The following is a 19,378-nucleotide window of genomic DNA, read 5'->3' on the forward strand; positions in this document are numbered from 1 at the left end:
GGCCCATCATCAGTGAAAGATATGCCTTACATTCACATGTTTAACAAGATGAAAAGTTATGTAACAGAAAAGAAAATAACAAGTCAAACCTGAAGAAGGACACAACAGATATTGACGGTCATGCAGACAAACAGTTGGTGGCTATTTTACAAGGTTTCTTGGTGATGGAGGACACAGCAGTTAGTGATTGTCATGTCGACAAACAGTTAGTGGCTATGTTACAAGATTTCTTGCCAATGAAGCCCTTCACGTTCAACAAAATTCAAAGCAACCTTTTTTTCTAAATGTAATGCTAAATAAGGCACTATATTAGCTGAATTAGGATTTTTTTTCTACAATGTTTATATTACCATGATTCCAAAACCAATATTTTTAGTCGGCAAATGTAAGACATGTAGTGTACGTTGAATGCAGATAAAATGAATTGACAAACCACACAACCATCCTACAGACAAAAACCACCGACGCACACACACACATAATAACTAATTACAGCCTGAGAAAACAGAAAGTTTTTCCGTTTACTTTGAATGTGGACACAGTTGTGACAGATCTCAGGTCATCAGGCAGTTTGTTCCAGTTCCAGTTAGAAAACCACCACCTGATGACTTGAGAGCTCTGACTGCATAGTAGTCAGTGAGAAGACCAGAAATACACTAGGGAGCCAAACTCTGTAGAATGTTGAAGTTCACTCTGTTTTGCACTGGGAGCCAAGTGATTCAATTACTGAAGTAATGTGTTTGTTTTTGTGTGAACGCATGAGGACTCTAACTGTTGTATTCTGAATGAGCTGGAGTCTGTCTATTGTTTGTTTGGGTAGGCCAGCAAAGAGAACATTACAGTAATATAGCCTAATTAAGTTGAATACATGAACCAGCTTTTCAGAGTCAACTTGAGATATGAATCCTCTAAGTTTATATGTTTTGAGGTGAAGTATCTCATTCTTGTCTTTATTCAGTTGTAAAAACAATATTCACATCCAGTAGTAGTAGTAGCTTGCTTATAGGACTGAGATTATAAGAAGACAGAGGAATGTACAGCGGTGTATCATCTGCATATGAATGATAGGATATACTAAGATTCTTTATAATGTGGGAGCACAAATTACAATTAAATTAAAAAACAAAAGGTCCAAGAACTGACCCTTGTGGATCCCCTGTGGATCTTAGTTTCAGCAGATTTAAAACCACTGAGGGAAACAGAATGTCCTATGACTGAGGTAGGAGGAAAACCAGTGAAGAACAGGACCTGTTAGACCAGCTGAATCTTGAAGTTTCTTGATTAAAATATCATGACCGAAAGTATCAAAGGCAGCAGTGACTGTAACACAACTAAAGACTCTCCCTCTCCTAGTTATGATATACTATAGAACATCATTGGAGGTTGTCAATCAAATTTTCTTCAGAGTTAAGTATCAAGATAGTAACCAGAAATCACAAAAATATAATTTTAAATTAATGCAATGGATAACTTTGGAGAGAAGCTCATAATGTGTGGTAACAGATTTGTTTTATTGAATGGGCAAACTTAAGAAATTGTTGCAAAAGCATATAAAAAAGTTTCGCAAGTGCACAAAACAAGACTAAATGTAATTTGTTACTTGCATTTTTGCTGACTCCAGACGTGTGTGTGATTTCCACTCCATCTAACATTCATAGTCGTTGCCATAAAGCTGTAGCTGTCTCCCATAAGGGCTCTTTCACACTTCTATCCAAATCTGCCAGTAAACACTGTGATTGATTAAAAAAAAAAGCATGGAGAGGATGTAGCTGCAGACTGGGTAATTTGGCTGTCACTTATTTGATTGAACTGAAACACCATCCTGTTTAAGTGTGCTCTCCATTTTTTTTTTAAATGCTTGTCAAAGCTAATGTGATTTTGTGACTCATTCATGCCATCTCTAGCAGATTGAGAAATTATTAAATGTAATAGTCTCCAGAAAAGGTTAGACTGCAGTTATTAGACATTTCTGGTGGAAGTCAGAGCGTATTCTAAATCCCTGTCTAATTTTAACCTTTTTCATTTTGGGCGTAACTAAGCAACCTGACAAACATTGCTTCTGACCTTCAACTGAACCCAGAGATTGCTTAAATAATCTTGTACTTTTGTTGTGTGTTTGTACAAGTGTGTGTGTTTGTGTGTGTGTGTGTGTGTGTGTGTGTGTGTGCGCGCGCGTGTGCATGTGTGTGCATAAAGAAAGAAAGAAAAAAATTCATATGCATATTTCGCACCTTTACTGCTTTGTCTCTTGCCCCTCTGCTGGCTGACAGACCCTGTATTGCCTCTGCTCCATTTCTCTGTGTAGAGTTGTTAATGACAACTTTGAATCTGACAGTGTGGCACGCACACACTGACACCAACACTCACAGGCACACGCAGCACATTCCCATACAGGGTCACCACTGTTGCCAACTGCAAAAAAGCCCACACTTGGTCCAGGGGTTATAGCTAATTATAGACCTATATCTAACCTTCCCTTTCTCTCCTTGAGAAAGCAGTCACCTATCAGTTGTGTGACTTTCTAAATAACAATAGTTTATTTGAGGATTTTCAGTCAGGATTTAGACTGCATCATAGCACAGAGACATCACTGGTGAAAATTACAAATGACCTTTTAATTGCATCAGACAATGGACTTGTCTCTGTACATGTCTTGTTAGATCTTAGTGCTGCGTTCGACACCATTGACCATCACATCCTATTACAGAGACTGGAACATTCAATTGGCATTACAGGAACCGCAATAAGCTGGTTTAAATCCTATCTGTCAGCTCATTCTCAGTTTGTACATGTTAACGATGAGTCCTCCATGCACGCCAAAGTTAGTCACAGAGTTCCACAAGGTTCTGTGTTTGGACCGCTTCTGTTTACCTTATATATACTTCCTTTAGGCAATATTATTAGGAAACACTACATAAGCATTCATTGCGGATGATACCCAATTATATTTATCGATCAAGCCAGATGAAATTAATCAGTTAGCTAAACTTCAAGCATGCCTTAAGGACATAAAAACCTGGATGACCTGCAATTTTCTGATGTTAAACTCTGACAAAACTGAAGTTATTGTACTTGGCCCCAAACACCTCTGACACTCTAGATGGCATCGCCCTGGCCTCCAGCACCACCATAAGGAACCTCTGAGTTATCTTTGATCAAGAATGAAACAAACTGCCTTCTTTCACCTATGTAACATTGCAAAAATCAGGCACATCCTGTCTCAAAATGATGCCGAAAAACTAGTCCATGCATTTGTTACTTCTAGGCTAGATTATTGCAATTCCTTATTATCAGGCTGCCCGGATAAGTCCCTTAAGACTCTCCAGTTGATCCAGAATGCTGCGGCACGTGTACTGACAAGAACTAGGAAAACAGATATTTCCTAGTTATTTTATATATATTTCTCCAATATTACCTTCTCTGCACTGGCTCCCTGTAAAATCCAGAATAGAATTCAAAACCCTTCCCCTCACCTAAAAAGCTCTTAATGGTCAGGCACCATCATATCTTAAAGAGCTCATAATACCTTATTACTCCATTAGAACACTGCGCTCCCATTTGCAAGGTTACTTGTGGTTCCATGAGTCTCCAAAAGTAGTATGGGAGCCAGAGCCTTCAGTTATCAAGCTCCTCTCCTGTGGAATCAGATCTCAGTTTGGGTGCGGGAGGCAGACACCATCTCCACATTTATGAGTAAGCTTAAGACTTTCCTCTTTGATGAAGCTTAAGGTAAGGGCTGGCTTGGGTGAGTCCTGAACCATCCCTTAGTTATGCTGCTATAGGCCTAGACTGCCGGAAGACCTCCCATGATGCACTGAGCTCCTCTTTCCTCCTCTCCCTCTCCGTTTGTAGGCATTTTTATCCCATTAATGCATGTTACTAACTCTACATCTTCTCTCTCCCATAGCGATGCGCTTTCTCGTCTCTCTCGTCTGGATCTGTGATTTTAGGCCACCTGCTGCCCCTGTGTTCCTGCTCGACAACTGCTACTACAGACAATGTAGTCCCTCATTCGTCCAGGAATGTTCCATCGTAGAAAAGGTTTCAATCATAGTCATCTGGACACTGTTTTCAGAATCAAGATGTTTTGGCTCCCATCCGGAAGTCATTCTCAATTGTGAAAAATGGTCTGAGAACTCAGAAATTTAAGCTAATCTTTGTTACTTAAACCCTGCCCTCAGGAAGGAGTCTTCCTGAGTTTCTGCTGATTAACCTGCCTAGTTTAACCTGAAACTGCCTTTCTTTTGTTTTCATGATGGCCCAGTAATCAGTAATCAGGCCTATTGTTTTCTGGCTGCACCCCCCTCATCACTGTTAAGTACCTGATTAGCATGATTGGCTTGACCATGGTGATAATACACTGTGATAGATCGTTGGCAGGTTGAATCTCAGACCACCATTTCTGTTCAAAGAGGGGTTTTCTTTTTTCAGAAAAATGGCTTCTTTGACTCCTCTTTAGAGAGAGAGTTGGTTTGAAAGAGGAGTCAAAGAAGCCATTTTTCTGAAAAAAGAAAACCCCTCTTTGAACAGAAATGGTGGTCTGAGATTCAACCTGCCAACGATCTATCACAGTGTATTATCAAGAGAGACGAGTTGGTTTGTTTCATACATGGTTTGTTTGTAAATTGAATATCTTTGGGTTTTGGACTGTTGGTCAGACAAAATAAGACATTTGAAGATGTCACCTTGGCCACTGGGAAACTGGAATGAGCATAATTTTCTATCTTCTGACATTTTACAGGCTAAATCCTTAATTAATTTACGGAAAAATAATACAAATGTAATCCCAAATGAAAATAATCATTAACTACAGTTAGTTTAATGTTTAAAGTGCATAAAGAATGAATAGAAAAAGACAGGAATAAAAAACAGGTATATGATCAAATGTCCCGACATTTTGCAGAGAGCATACAAAGCAGAGGGTTGTGGGAGAGATTTTTCCATGTTCATGATCAGGGGCGTTGTAGTGGTTGGAAAAGTGGGAGTGATAGGGGAGGACCCTTGAAAACCCTGGAATGAAAAGTTTGGTTTTGTTTGCTATTTTTTATTATATTTAATGTTATAACTAAATTAAAATTGGCTGAATAAATTGGGGCCTCTCTGAGGCCCTTCTCACCACTTACAAACGGAGCAAAATGGTTTATATATTTATATTTATTTGGTTTATATATATTTGTTTCCAAACGCAGCTAATCAAGCCGAGTGGCTCCTGGAGCACCAAAGTGCACTGTAACTTTCCCCAAGAAAGGGAAATCAGGGTATCAGAAAAGAAAAGGAAGAAAGGAAAAAGCCCACTTACCCCACTAACACAGTTTAGAATGGTTTAAGCTAAAATCAGCAGTTTAGACTGAAGGCAGTCTAGAACTGACCCCTCAGTTTCAGAAACAACCACCAGGCGTGGAGTAGCGGCAGGTCCCTCATTTGTTACCGAGGACGTGAGACAAGGTGAGCTCATGAAGTGGCTACTAAAAGTTATTACAAGCAATCATTTGACATTGTTGTGTCGACGACCTTTGGAGCAATATTTAGCCCCTTTCCCAGTAAGCTAGCATGACACCAACAGATTCATTGCAATCTCAAGATCCAAATGATACCACTGGCTTCGCATTACCTTAAACTGAGTGCAACAGCCTTCAAAAAATAGTAATGTGCCAGATGATCCACCATCAATTTCAGAGAGTTAAAAGTAGGCCATGTAAACCAAGGACTGAGGAGGAGAATAATTCCAATTTTAAGATCATTGTGATCAGTGAGGCAGAGTCTAATTAAATGTCCAGTTTAATTTAAAAGATATATTCAATTCAATTCATTTATTTATATAGCGCCAATTCATAACAGAAGTTATCTCATTGCACCTTTCCTATAGAGCTGATATATCTCCCCTCTCTCTATGTGTTGCTGGTGCATTCTGGTCAGATTTAAAAAAATAAATAAAAATTTGATCTTCAAAAAATCTTTTTCAAAAAAGGAGTCTTGAAAAAAGGGGGGTGTCTCAAAATCAAGTCAATATGGTGTATTATAAGCAGGTTAAGAGGCTATGTCAATCCTGTACAACTTGCTAACACTGTTTAAGAATGGTTTAAACTAATATTGGTATGTTGCTTACATTGGAGGCAGTCAACCAGGATAGCTTGGAACGTGTATTTTTACATAACATAAAATAATCAGCATCATAGCAACAATGTCATGTAACATTATCTATCAACATTACCAACTTGACATCATAAACCACCTGGCCCTCAGTTTCAGACACAGCCACATAGAGTGGAGCAGCAGGATAGTCCAAGGAAGGATCAAGAGTGGAAGGGGGCCCACAGAGACTGCTTGTATAGGGCCTAGAATTTTGTGCTACACCCTTGTTCATGATTACTGATTAGCATTTAGATACAGTATGGGACATTTCCCCTGGGCTCCCTTAGGTGCAGATGGAGGGGCCGCAAGTTAATGTGTCTTGATTGGACAACAGGGGGCTGCAGCTCCTACACACAACAGCAATTCAGTGGCATGACACCGCTAACCTCCAGCCAGATTGATGGCAGCGGGAGCCAGGTAACTGAATGTTAAAGGCTATGAGAGTGTAGAGGAGGTGGGAAAAAAATCAAAACCTCTAACTGTATTTAAATGACTTGCAGAGCAGCCTCAGTCCTCCTTTGATTGCTGTCATCAAGTCTTGTATGCATTTATTCAAGACTCACAGTCACAGTGGCATTAATTCTCTGTGTTGATGCAGTTTGATTCTTTGTTTGGTATCTAATGATTAACAGCAAATATTTAGATTTTGTAAATACTGTTGTAGCCCAGTGGTAATACACTGTTCTAAAAAGATGATTGAATTGTTTTGTATATTTTGCATTTATGGTGATTTATAGGTCACATGAGTGATTGATGGATGCAAAAGAAAGGAAACAATCTCAAAAACCATCCAGATGAAGGCAAGATGGATGAAAGCCTTTGCAGAATAAAGTAGTGTGCTGGAGAAGAGTTGCTTGATGTGTTGAAATTTGAAGCTTACACTGATCTGCACCACACTGTGTGCCCTGTCAAAGTTGGAGACTGTTTTGGAAAATTGTCAGCAGTAGTGGTTTGAAGCTGACAAAATATTGATATTGTCCTCTGAAATACACTGATCACTAGCATCCAGCTGCTGTGTGGAGTAGTACTTCTGTTACTGTGAAAGTCTACATCAGGTGTTTGTAACTACATGTAGAGGTGTCATTTTTACTGTATGTCATTGGTTTTACCAATGCTCATATTTACACATTTAACAATAAAAATAAAACTTGGACATGTAAAAATTAAAAATATATTGCACAATAATGATAATGCAAGGGCATATGATATAACAGCATTGACACAGAACAAAACTAACCAATAAAATCTCACCTCTAAGCAGCTGTGAACATGCACCCTGGTGTCATAACCAGATACACACAAACACACACAAACAGAGACAGAGGAGATTGAACTGGAGGCGAAGCTTGAAATGGTTAAATTGAATGGACTTTTTATAGCACTGATATTATGCCATTCCATCTCACGCACTCCTCTCTCCTCTCTTGCCCTTTCTCTTCATCCCACCTTCCGTCTCTCCCCCCCATCTCTACTCCCTTTCCCTATATAAGAGGGGTCAACTGTCCTTTCCCATAGCTGTCAACTCTCAGGCCCTTTACAGCAATCTGACGGCCACCTGCACTCCTTCCTCCACGTTCTCTGTCTCTCTCATTCTCTCTCTCTGTCTCTCGCTTGGCTGTCAGATGCACCAGGGGTGAGTGAAGGTGAGCCAGTGGATGGGTGAAAAAAAAGAAAAGAGGAGGAGAATGAGGTAAGGAGGAGAAGAGCATGGAGATGGAGAAGGAAGAGCAAGAGGGGGAACAGTGTATGAGGCAGGACAGGCTAAGGCTAAATATAAAAACCCAGACTGAGAGGAGAAGGAAAATACAGGAGCAATAGCAGGGGACACAATAGCAGGGGACATACAGGTAGAAGAATGAGAAAGATATGGAGAAAGACAGAAAGAAAGCAAAAAAAGCAGAACCTAATTTTGTCTCCAGTCTCCTCCTTTAGAGGTCTTGTACAACAGTTTGGTGACTTTCTTTGTCTCTGCGGATTTAAGGTCAGCACTTATATCAGAAAGGAAATGTCCTTGTCCCAACCTGCCGTTATAGCCCACTATTGACTGAACCTAGGGGGCATGATTGGCAGGCACAGAGGCCAGTCATTTAGGATTACAAGACCACTAAAACATCCCACTGACATGGCCTGAGCGTGAAGACAGCTATGGATCAACAGTGACACACAGAAAGCCCCCAGTCAATTCTTCACCTGTCAGGATCCTGGTGAGGAGCTTCACATAAACACAGTTTCATGCTGTCCCCTACTACTAGCTAACTAGTTCCACAGTAGTTCAGCAACAGGGATGTGATTGCTGGTTTCTCACCCATACTGCCAGTTGGCATTTACGTCCATGTCTTATGTCCAATCGAGCTGAAAGCACCACAACATGATGGTGGTGGAATACAATAATGATGGTGGAATACAGCTTTTTCCAACAATAAATAAGGCACTGTTGTCTGACTGGATACTCGACTGTTAAGAGCTTCATAGAATCACTGTCCATGGCCCTAAAGAAGATGCTAAATTAATTTTTTAGTAATTTGGCATATTTACCTGTCTGTAATTTTGTAGTTTCTGTAGTTTGTACATCATAAAATGGCTTACAAAGCCATAGATGTAACCCCAGAGAGAGGGGTTCACAGCCTGAATCCTGCGTGTGGTTAGGTTTAGGCAACAAAAGCACTGAAGGTTAGGTAAAGATAGTGGTTTATGGTTAAATGTTAAAGTAAACACATTGTGTCTCGTCATTCAAGTCACTTTTGTTTTCAATAATTAAACCAATACACCATCTCTGCCTAACGAAGAGCTTTCAGTGCCGAAACAATAAAACAGTTTTTCATGCTTTAGTCTCTATGAGTGTATATTGTGGGGGAAAAAATTAAATACGTTAGTAAACATTCTGCTAATACATTTAGTATCAACATTTTACGACATGGAAAATACATTAAATAATAGTATCCTCATGTTAATAGAAAAGTAATTATGCAGCATTATGTTTCTTTCAAAGTGTATTTGCTATTGAAAATTAGTAGTACATAAATGTAATTTCAAGGAGGTAGGATTGCAGAGAGAAGTGTTCTGGATCAATTCTCTTGAGTCACTTCAGCCTCTGGGAGTTTGATTTGATGATCTAATTTGTTTTGTTTTTTTGACTATGGTGTGATGAGGTATTGCAACTGTCTGCAATATTTGTGTTATATCTTTTGTTGTCTCATGCATTTCTTCATTTTTGTACTCCATACATCTCATAACTCTACACAACCTTATTGGATGTATTTGAAAAAAACCTGGATTATGTACAATGCCAACATTTTTAAAATTCTTTCTACAAGAACTGTGCATGGTAATGATTAGGTTATGGTTAGTGACCATAACCTACAATAAGGTTATGGTAGCCTAGCCTTAACACAAGGTTATGGGGATAGGGAATGATTGTGTTTATGGTTAAAAAAAGGGGAAAGTTAATTGTGTCAAGTCAGTTGTTTTGCATTGGGGCTAATTACTGGAATGTCTATATATACGGCTGAGTGTTCTATCATTATGTGTTTGTTTAATAACATACAAGCTTTGAGTTAGGACCTTCTTCAGGTATACACAACAGAGTGCACAGATATTAGTGTACAGAAGCTCTGTTTTCTATTTGCATTTGACAAAGTTTAAGTAAAGCTGTGGTTTCCGCCACAGGAACTTTTCCCAGAGACTAGGAACCTTTGGAGGAACTCCAGGGTCTAAATTAAGTTTTTATTATTTTACCCCCCAAAAAGTCCCTGCTTCGAGGGTAGGTAGGTACTTTTGTAAAGTTCCTGTACTTTCTAAAAGCCGAACATTTCTGATTGGTCACGTACTCGCAGCATTATATTTCAGGCACTATTTTTAAAAATCTGCAGCCACAAACCGACTGCATGTACAGTTTGTATTTTGTTCATTGTGCTGTATTTTCCTTCTCATCTGTAACATGGAGTTACAAAAGAAAGGATATGACAGATGGAACAATGACGAAGTCAAGGGCTTATTGAGCATTTATGCTGAGGACGAAATCCAGCTGGAATTGGACCTACAATTATAAGGTGTACTCGAAAATCTTCTGCAAGTTAAGTGAGCTGAACGTTGTTCATACCGGGAAACAATGTTGGGAGAAGATTAAAAAATTAAAACATGATTCAAAGAAAATTAAGGACCATAACAACAGCTTCAACTGGCGGACCAGCAAGTGTCTAGATGCGTTGCTGGGTCCCAGGCCGGCCTTCTCTGTCACAGCAGCAATGAAAGACTCAGCTGCTGCACTGTTGGAAGCCATGGAAGACACGGAAATTGATAAGCAGTGGGTTAAAGGTTAATCACATACGGCCCACATGATGCTTGTTAAATGGTGTAAAGCTAACTGATATCATGCTATTGTTACCCTAGCCAAAAGCTAACATTAGCTACATGCTAACGGCAACCACTAATGCTAACCGCTAATAATGGTCTAGAATCGTGGTGTTCGTAAGGCAAGGCTTTGCTATATTGATTGTACAAAATTATATCGTGTTAATGTCGTCGCAGTGAGACAAAACCAAATGGGGTTCTTTTTCAACGCGTTTTTCAGATGAAACGGGTGGGCACACTGAACTGCAGGCTGCAATGACTAGTGTGTTCACTCCTGCGAACACCAGCAGCCCTTGACCCTCCTGCTGAAGCACACAAATGTGAAAGTATAGTGCATTTTGCCTGTTCTACCTTACCTTAGCGCTGTTCTGTCTTAACAGTACCAAATATTCTTTCTTTATTGCCTTGCATGAGTGCATAGCATTTATTTTGAAAAGTGTTATATAAATAATGATTATTATGTACGCTGCAAAAAAAAAAACACAATATACCATTGCTGGCTAGGAACACATGTGCTACTACTTCAAACTGTGCTTGTGTATTTATTTATTGTGGTGTATTTTGGTGTTATTATTTAAATTTAGGAAAGAGGAAAAGGGATGCAGACTTCCTTGATGCATTGAGAGGCCTGGACAGTGCTAACCGGACCGCCCTGCAGCGAGGATAGGAGCAGTGGGACCAGTATATGCAGCTGCTACTTGAGAGCCAGGCTGAGGAAAGAGAGATGAGGAGGCAAGAGTTGGCATTCCTCCAGTCTGAGGCAGAAGAAACCAGAGGGCTCCAGAGAGATTTTCATGGCGAGTCATATCACTTGATGGCCGACTGTATTTATTTGAACTTGAGTACACAGCTAAATCAAATGGAAGAGGAAAGACGAAGAATGGAGGTAGAGACAGAAAGACAATGTACCTCAGGAAACTGGTGGTGTTCCTGCGCTCACTGCTCTCCACTGGTGGAGATTTACCACAGCTGACATTTATGGTGGTCTTTAAAGTTGCTTAAACCAAGATTTTTGTGTAAAATCCATCTGTTTAATGTGTTTCATTTGTCTTAATTGAGACAGCAAACTATGCCTACATGCCCAAAGAAATTCTTAAGGGGGATCAAGTTGGAAATTTCTTTCTTTTTTTTTTACCGCACAGCAGCTAGTAGACATGTTCATGCTGTATGCAAGTCAGTGAAGTCACCTCACAAGAATGTGGAATTTTCACAATTAAAATGGACGCCTCACTCTGCTGCTTTGCATTGTCAGTGTGCTAGAATTTTGCTGTGAAACTTGATTAAAACTAATTCAGTGTATTACTTTGAGACTTACAGCCTTTAGACTTATGCACATCCAAAGCTAGATTTTTCAGGCCAATGCCGATATCAATAGTTAAGAGTAAAAAAATTCCGATAATATATTGGCTGATATTTGTTTTTTAACATAAACACAAATGTTTTTGATCTTTTAAATTTGGTTAAAGATGTGCAGTGTGGGGGACAGCATATGGTATTTCTGTACTGACATTTCTTGTTGTTCAACTGGCATATACACTGGTATAGGTAAAATTAGCTGATATCCTCCATTCTGACATAAGAACCATTTTGATACAGTAAAGAGCATTATTTGAAGTTTTTATCAATAGGGTATAAAGCATTTTATCATTTCATTATATTTAGCTCAGATGGCGTTGTACCAAGAAGTAACCACCGTGGCTAATTGTTAAAGTCAGTGCACAACTGTGTTATGATGCAACTCCTTGAATAGCACACTATTGAAGTAATTAAAAAATCTTCCAACTTCCTCTTTTAAAAAAAAAGTTAAAGTCCCCCTCCACTCAAAAATATGTTTTTCTTCTTGTTCCTACAGTCGGATGTTTGAGCCTTACTGTGCAGAATAATGTATGTGCAGAGTTTGACACTAGAAGGCTGTTTTCACATTTATCTGCTGAAAGTGGAAAGTTTCTCTGTGCTCACTGAAAATAAGATTTGCATTCAAAATGTTACTTTAGTAAAGGTACATAAGCATTATCAGCAAAATCCAGTTAAAGTGTCAAAAGCAAAAGTACTCATTACAGAGAAAAATGTCCCCTGAGTTTTATGTTATACATTATATTACTAGATAATTATTACTGATCTAAAATGGTAAATGGACTGCATTTATATAGCGCCTTTCTAGTCTTCCTATCACACAAAGCGCTTTACACTACATGTCAACATTCACCCATTCACACACACATTCTAAAGGCTGCCATGCAAGGTGCCAACTGCTCATCAGAACGGATACTGTAACTAATTGCCATTCATATACACACTCAGACACCAATGGCACAGCCTTCGGGAGCAATTTGGGGTTCAGTACCTTCCCAAGGACAATTTGACATGCGGGCTGGGAAGAACCAGGGATCGAACCACCAATCTTCCGATCAGTGAACAACTCGCTCGACCTAAACCACAGCCTTCCCAATCTATCAATGTGTCATTAGCATTTTCAGTTGTAGGTGGTTAGGGTGGAGCTCTCATAAATGTAGTGCAGTAAAAAGTATATTTGCCTTTGAAATGTAGTGAAGTAGACCACCACTCCCTTACCATGTTGCCTACAGTACTTATATGCATGCTATGTTATAACTATTCATATGTTTATCATTTGCTTTATGCACACGTTTGTTAATTTTTGCACATTTTTGAAAGAAAGGAGCTGACTGCTGTTTTTATGTTGTTCCTCTCTTTTGCTCAAATTAAGTTTCTTTCCGCTCGCTCAACTTTTTCTACTCCTTTTACTCCAAACGATTGATTTTCAATCTCTCAAAACCCTTACCCTCCCCCCACCCATCCTTCTCCTCGAGAGTATCTGTTTGAGAAGAACATCCAAAGGTGAAATTTTTAGAGGGTATGAGTCACAAAGCTCTGGCCTCGGGCTACAGCCACAAAAAGAGTAAAGTGTTGGCTATATGTATAGGGCTGATATGCATGAGTGAAACCATGAGGGCAACATTTTGCAGGGTGGAATAGGTGTATCAGAGGAAGTCAGTGGGTGTATATACTGCAGGGAGGCTAAAACCCCTGAGGTTCGAGTTTCTGATTTGAAAGAAGATGAACATTTGAAATTGTCTGAGAAAAATACAGCAATACCTTTAAACAGATGGTGAAAGGAATGGGAGCAGATATGGGTGTTAGAGATGCTGGAGACATGTGTGATGTGTGTGTGTGGTCTGTAGCAGCAACAGATTTATAGGTGTGTGTCCAGGCTGCAGTGTGTGGACATAAATAAGGCTGGGGGGAGAAAGCTCTCCATTGAACATAATCAAGTGTATCATTTAGAGTGCCATTAATCTCTCTCTCTCTCTCACACACACACACAAACACACACACACACACACACATGCACAAGGAGAGGTCAGTACAAATATCAACCTCCATTGTTTTTACTTTACCTTGGCTGTGTATGTATGCAGTAACAGTATACACACACAAACATTTAAACAACCAAAATGTGAGGCAGCCTCTCTGAAACACACTCTCACACATATGCCATCAACCTGCCAGTGACTGTAGATGGAAATTACCCTGTATGGCTAAATCTGGCACATTTGCATGATGGACCCAAGTGTTCTTGTTCATAAATAATAACTTTAATGAATAAAGTCCTCTGGGGCACCACTCTTCTTAAAGAAGAGACATGACTGCCAATTAATTGATTGAGTCTCATAAAATACACTAAACTATCAATTCGGAAGATTATTAATTAAATTAATAACCATAACCAAAATTACCATTAATAGCTAGTGGGATGAAAGATTTGGAATTCAACATAGAAGAGGCTGGCAAATTACTCACTCTTGTGCAACATTAAAGAAGCCAGCATAATTATATACACAAGCATTTATTTAAAAGATAAACAACGCAAAAACACACAATGTGAAATCTACTTTAAATACACTAGACTACAAAACAAAGGGTGTGTGTGTGTGTGTGTGCGCAGGTCTGGGTGTGCGCCAAAAGGAATGTGTGTATGTTTCTTTGTTCTGCCTCTGTATGTCTCGCGTGCACAAGCATGAACCCACAAGGAACATGTGCAGTGGGAGTTACTTCCTGTCACGTGGTCTGTGTTTAAGGCCAAATCAAAGTATATGTGCGTGATCTGTAAGCTAACAGTGCCAAGTTAGAAAAGAGGATATTTAGTTGCATGCAAGACCCTGTGTCTGTGTGAACATCACAAACATCAACCTCAGCATGTGGCTACCAAATCAACTTAACAGATGAAAACACATCACAACAATAAAACCTCAATGAAAACACATCAGTAACGTCACATGTACAAATGTTAAACAGTCCTTTGCTTTGCTATACTGTATATACTGTTACTCTATGCTATACCCAGTTGTTACATTACCCGTCTGTAGACAAGCCAAGCTGGGAAGAATTGTGGTTCCGCTGTGGAAGCGTCTTTTGCTGTGCAGTGTCCACTTGTACAGGTTGGAGGAAGCCGGTTGCTCCGCCTGTGGTTGTTCTTGCAGAGTTAACCGTTGTGCGTTACCTTGCTTTGTGTACCTGTTAGCATATGAAGTTAGCTGGTAGGCTTTGTGTGTGGCAGCCGTTGGCGCTAAACTTTGTTGCAGAAATTACGCAGGTCTGCGGTAAGAGAGAGTTCAGTTCTGCTGTGTGTTTCTGTTCCAAGCAGATTACACGGCAGTGGTAGCAGACAACCGTCTGTTGCATGCTAGAGGCGAAGCCAGGAGAAAAGAGAAGCTTGCTTACTCTTCATTAGCGGTAAGCTAACCAGAAATCTTAAGGCTAAGACAGGCGCCTGTGTTGCGGCCTAATCCTTTGTTCTTCGTAACACAGACCTTCCGAGGTCTGGGCGTAGAGGAAAGAGACAGAACAAATCATCGCTGACCTTTTTATTGACCTGTTTAGCCACATTGGACTACCCTGTTTCCACCACTGCCAGCCGGTAACCTATCTGCCTATTGCCTGTTTGTTGAACAGTCTGCCTACCGGTCTGTCTGCCTGTACCTGCCTGCATACCACTTCACCCAATAAACACTGTAGTCATCCGGCTACCTCATCCTCATACTACCATACCACACCATATACGACAACATCACAGCCACAACTCTTTAGATTCAAGAAAGTATAAATAAATAAAAGCCAGTCATTTAAACAATAAAAATGTCAGACATGATTTTAAATCAGGACTGCTATTAATGTAAGTAACATAGCCAAAGGGTATGTTGACAGACTTAATCAAAAGCCAGCCATTTTGCGCATTATTTATTACACTGCATGGCTGTAGGCAACGCTGGAATTCATTTCTTAGTTTTATTCTATAAAAATAACTTTATTCTAAAATAATCATATAAAAGTTTAATCATGATAGAATGATTATTAAAGAAGCATTACTGTAAATTTTCTAGGACCTCAGTTGGCCTTTGTTAGTGAACAAGTCTTCAAACTGATTCAAGCACATGTATATGTTGTCGACTGACCTTCAATTAATAAATAATGGAATAAAATGTGAATGAAGTGGTACAAACAATCTCCCGAATAGCACCTAAGTGAACGCTGGGACTTTACGGACATCCTTCCTAAAGGAAAGGATTAGAATTCTGCACCCAATAAAAATTATTTTACTATAATGCAGAGGAAGTCCCAGGCACACACTGGACACTCTGGTGACCTGCAATTATATGTGAGGACAAATTATTACTGAACAAGCTCAGGCAAGGTGAATAAAATGTGGAGCTTTAAAATAAAGCGTACAATAAGATTCTCTGCTGACCCTTGCATATGAGAGTGCACTCCTGCACCAAATGTGACTTTCAGTAAGTATAAGTATAATGTACTTGTGAAAATTTGCTGAACTGGTATGTTCAGATGGTAATGGCAATTGTCAGCCATATTTGCCAAGCTCCTTTCATCACTGGAACAGCTCATACATCCAGCCATTTAGTGTTCTACACTCTGCCACTGTAGCTGCTTAGTTTTGGGTAATGATGCAGACAATCTCCAAAATACAGACAGAGATGATGTTTCAGGCACATTCACAAGATTTGACCAAAAAATATTAAACGCATCTCAAAGGAATGAAAGTGTGTGCTTTGTGATATGCTGATAACACTGTCTGTGTTTTAACACAATCACATCTATATCTACAAAATAGAATACGATTCTTTGAAAAACATGTTAACCTTTAAAATAAAGTATTGTATGTTTGTACCAGAGTCCATTATATCCACATGGATTTAAAAGGACAAAAATAATTTTTGGATGGTTCCTGATCAAGAGCCCAACTCTTATTGATAGCGCTGGCAAAGCAAACGGCGGCAGAGAATAGAGCTGCTGAGGAAAATATTTTGGAAGAGAGAATGTTTGCTGTGATTTGCAGAACACCTGTTTCTGAACAACTCTGGCAGCTCGCTACAAAACCTCTGAATGTGTATTAACGGTTCAGGGCTCCGTTAAAGCCCTTGTTCACATGCAAATCCCACTCTCTCTCCCTTCTGAAAGCCTCCATTGCTGCATTGTTTTCAGCAACACACAAAACAACACATGCACATTTTCTTAGGGACTTGTCACTGTGTTCAACACCAATGTCTCTCTCTCACTGTCTCATCTTTTTCTCCATCCATCTCTCATTCTTGTGTAGAGGAGGGATTAGGCCTCAGGAAAAAAGACTTATCTATTCTGTCAGTACAGTACTTTTAAACCAACAAAGATGCTCACTAAAAAACAGCTTGTAGGTGCAACAAGCTAAAGTAGTGATACAATACATCGTGGGCTAGGATAATAACTCTGCTTAAAGAGATTAGGCGGTGTGTGAAATATTGTACAAATCCCACAAAAAAGATACAGAGGAATTTTTGTATGGGTTTTGTATGCATGAGGGGAGCTGCTTTCAGAGGGGAAACTTTTTGAATGGTGTCTGACTGTGACAGTCAGAAAAGTGTGTGTGTGATAAATTACAGAAGCATTTGAAGGGTAAAGTGTATTGTTCTGTAATGAAAATGGATGTTTATGAGAAAAAGAAAGCTGTAAATGGAATATGTCATTCAGAATGAATTGTTATTGTAGGAATTATTGGGTGATGATGAAACAGTTGGTAATCTTTGTCTAAACTCTGTTTAGTTTTGTTTTTTCTCCTCTATTCTTGACTTTTGTGTAAGTTTTGGCAAAGTTGTAAATGTTAGAGAATGTCTGCACCCACACATGTTCACATATCAACACAAAAATCCTTAAAGCATGTGTATCTCCCTGTCTAAAATAAGAGTCCATGGGGGATCTACATGCCCTTCACACTAAGACCACTAAAGAACCTTACATCTGCACATACACAGCATAAAACACACACTTGCATGGACCCAGCAGTGCTCCGACATGCCCACACTCATCACACACTGCCTGGAATTTGTCTTCCCTTTAAAAAATAACACTAAAACCAACTTTCTCCCAGCTCTGCCACACAGCAGCAGCAGTGTATCCTGATGCGTAGCTGCTACTCCATGCTGAGAAGCCTCTTTGATGTAGACACGCCCTGCCCAAGTGTCACCCACTAAATGCTTATTGTGAGAGTAAATCCCAACAAAAGCCACAGATATCCTACCCTCGAGATTTCCCTCCAAAACCTGGCAGGCCCCAACTACCAGGAAAGCACCCTCCTTGACACACTCACACACACAAACACACTTGTGCAGATACTCATGGAAATCATTTCTGCATTTTCTTCCTACTTGCTCTGTATATGATAAACAGACACACTCCCTTGCAGTTAGAAACACATTTTCTTTATGAAAGAAATGTGCTTTTCATAGTATTCTCATGCTGGATGAAGTGGTTTCTCAATATAAATATCTACAGTATGATGACCGCAAAGCTCAAGCACATGTTATACTGGATGGATTGTGAATCATTTCATATTAAATAAATCAATAAATCTGTGAATGTCATGAACACATAAAACCACTGGTTGTAAATATACAAAGAGCTGCAACAAATTAAAACATGTGAAATGTCACTCAGCAAACGTTGGGACATGGCATTCTAAAACAATTTTCATAATTCTGCAGGGGCGTTTCAGTGCGCCTGATTTTGACTTCATGTCCTTTGACGAAGGAAAATAGAGCTGACAAAAGCCACCGAGAAGCCACAGAAAGAAAGTGGTTTTCCAGAAATAATTACTGTGAGTGTGGAAGGAGGAATAAAAGAAGGGATGGCATTTATCACAATCCCTCATTTTAGGAAGTTATCATAATCCCTCTTTTTAGTTCTCTCCTCGCCACCCCTATAACCTCTTCTCTCTGCTTCTCTCAGCATCAACACTGCACTTTACAATATGTCTCCGGTATATCCTGCAGTCCTCTCTTCTAACACTCTGTGAGAGAAATGGAGCAACTAAAATTAACAAATCTTTTCTTAATGTGGAAAGACCATTACAGTAACTGATTCCAGCCTTCCCTCAGCTTTTGGTGGTGGTGACTAGGGGGAGTCAAGATACATTTCAAGACCAGTGCTGGGAAATATTACTCAAGAAAGCATGGCATTGTTTCAGTTCAGAATATAGATCAGATCTACATGTGCAGAAATGTTACAAATATATTTGTATGTAAGAGAAAAAGTGTGAAGGAACATTACCTCAGGACAAGACCACATGGCAAAAGGACCAAAAAGTAAAACACACCAAAACTGTGACATTGTCAGTGGTGTATATGTAGATCTGCAGCTCAATCATTGTGGTCTATATACATCTAGTGAAACAAAAAGACCATATACATGTCAGCAGCCCACATAGTATGATTTCAGTAATGTAGTTCCAATCAAAATGCAATGCATTTCACACACAACACTGAAAGAAGTATATGAATTGCCTGTGGAAAAGCATGCAAATGTATAAAATACATGACCAAGAGATGAGTGA

General features: G+C 39.5%; 1 protein-coding gene across 8 annotated transcripts in view; it reads right to left on the minus strand.

Moving 5' to 3' along the window:
* Nucleotides 1-19,378, minus strand: part of rbfox3a (RNA binding fox-1 homolog 3a) — an 869,263-nt gene that overhangs the window by 849,366 nt on the left and 519 nt on the right. The gene's annotated exons all lie outside the window — the stretch shown is intronic.

Source organism: Siniperca chuatsi, linkage group LG20 (assembly GCF_020085105.1).
Source record: "Siniperca chuatsi isolate FFG_IHB_CAS linkage group LG20, ASM2008510v1, whole genome shotgun sequence".
In the NCBI taxonomy this organism is placed as follows: Eukaryota; Metazoa; Chordata; class Actinopteri; order Centrarchiformes; family Sinipercidae; genus Siniperca; species Siniperca chuatsi.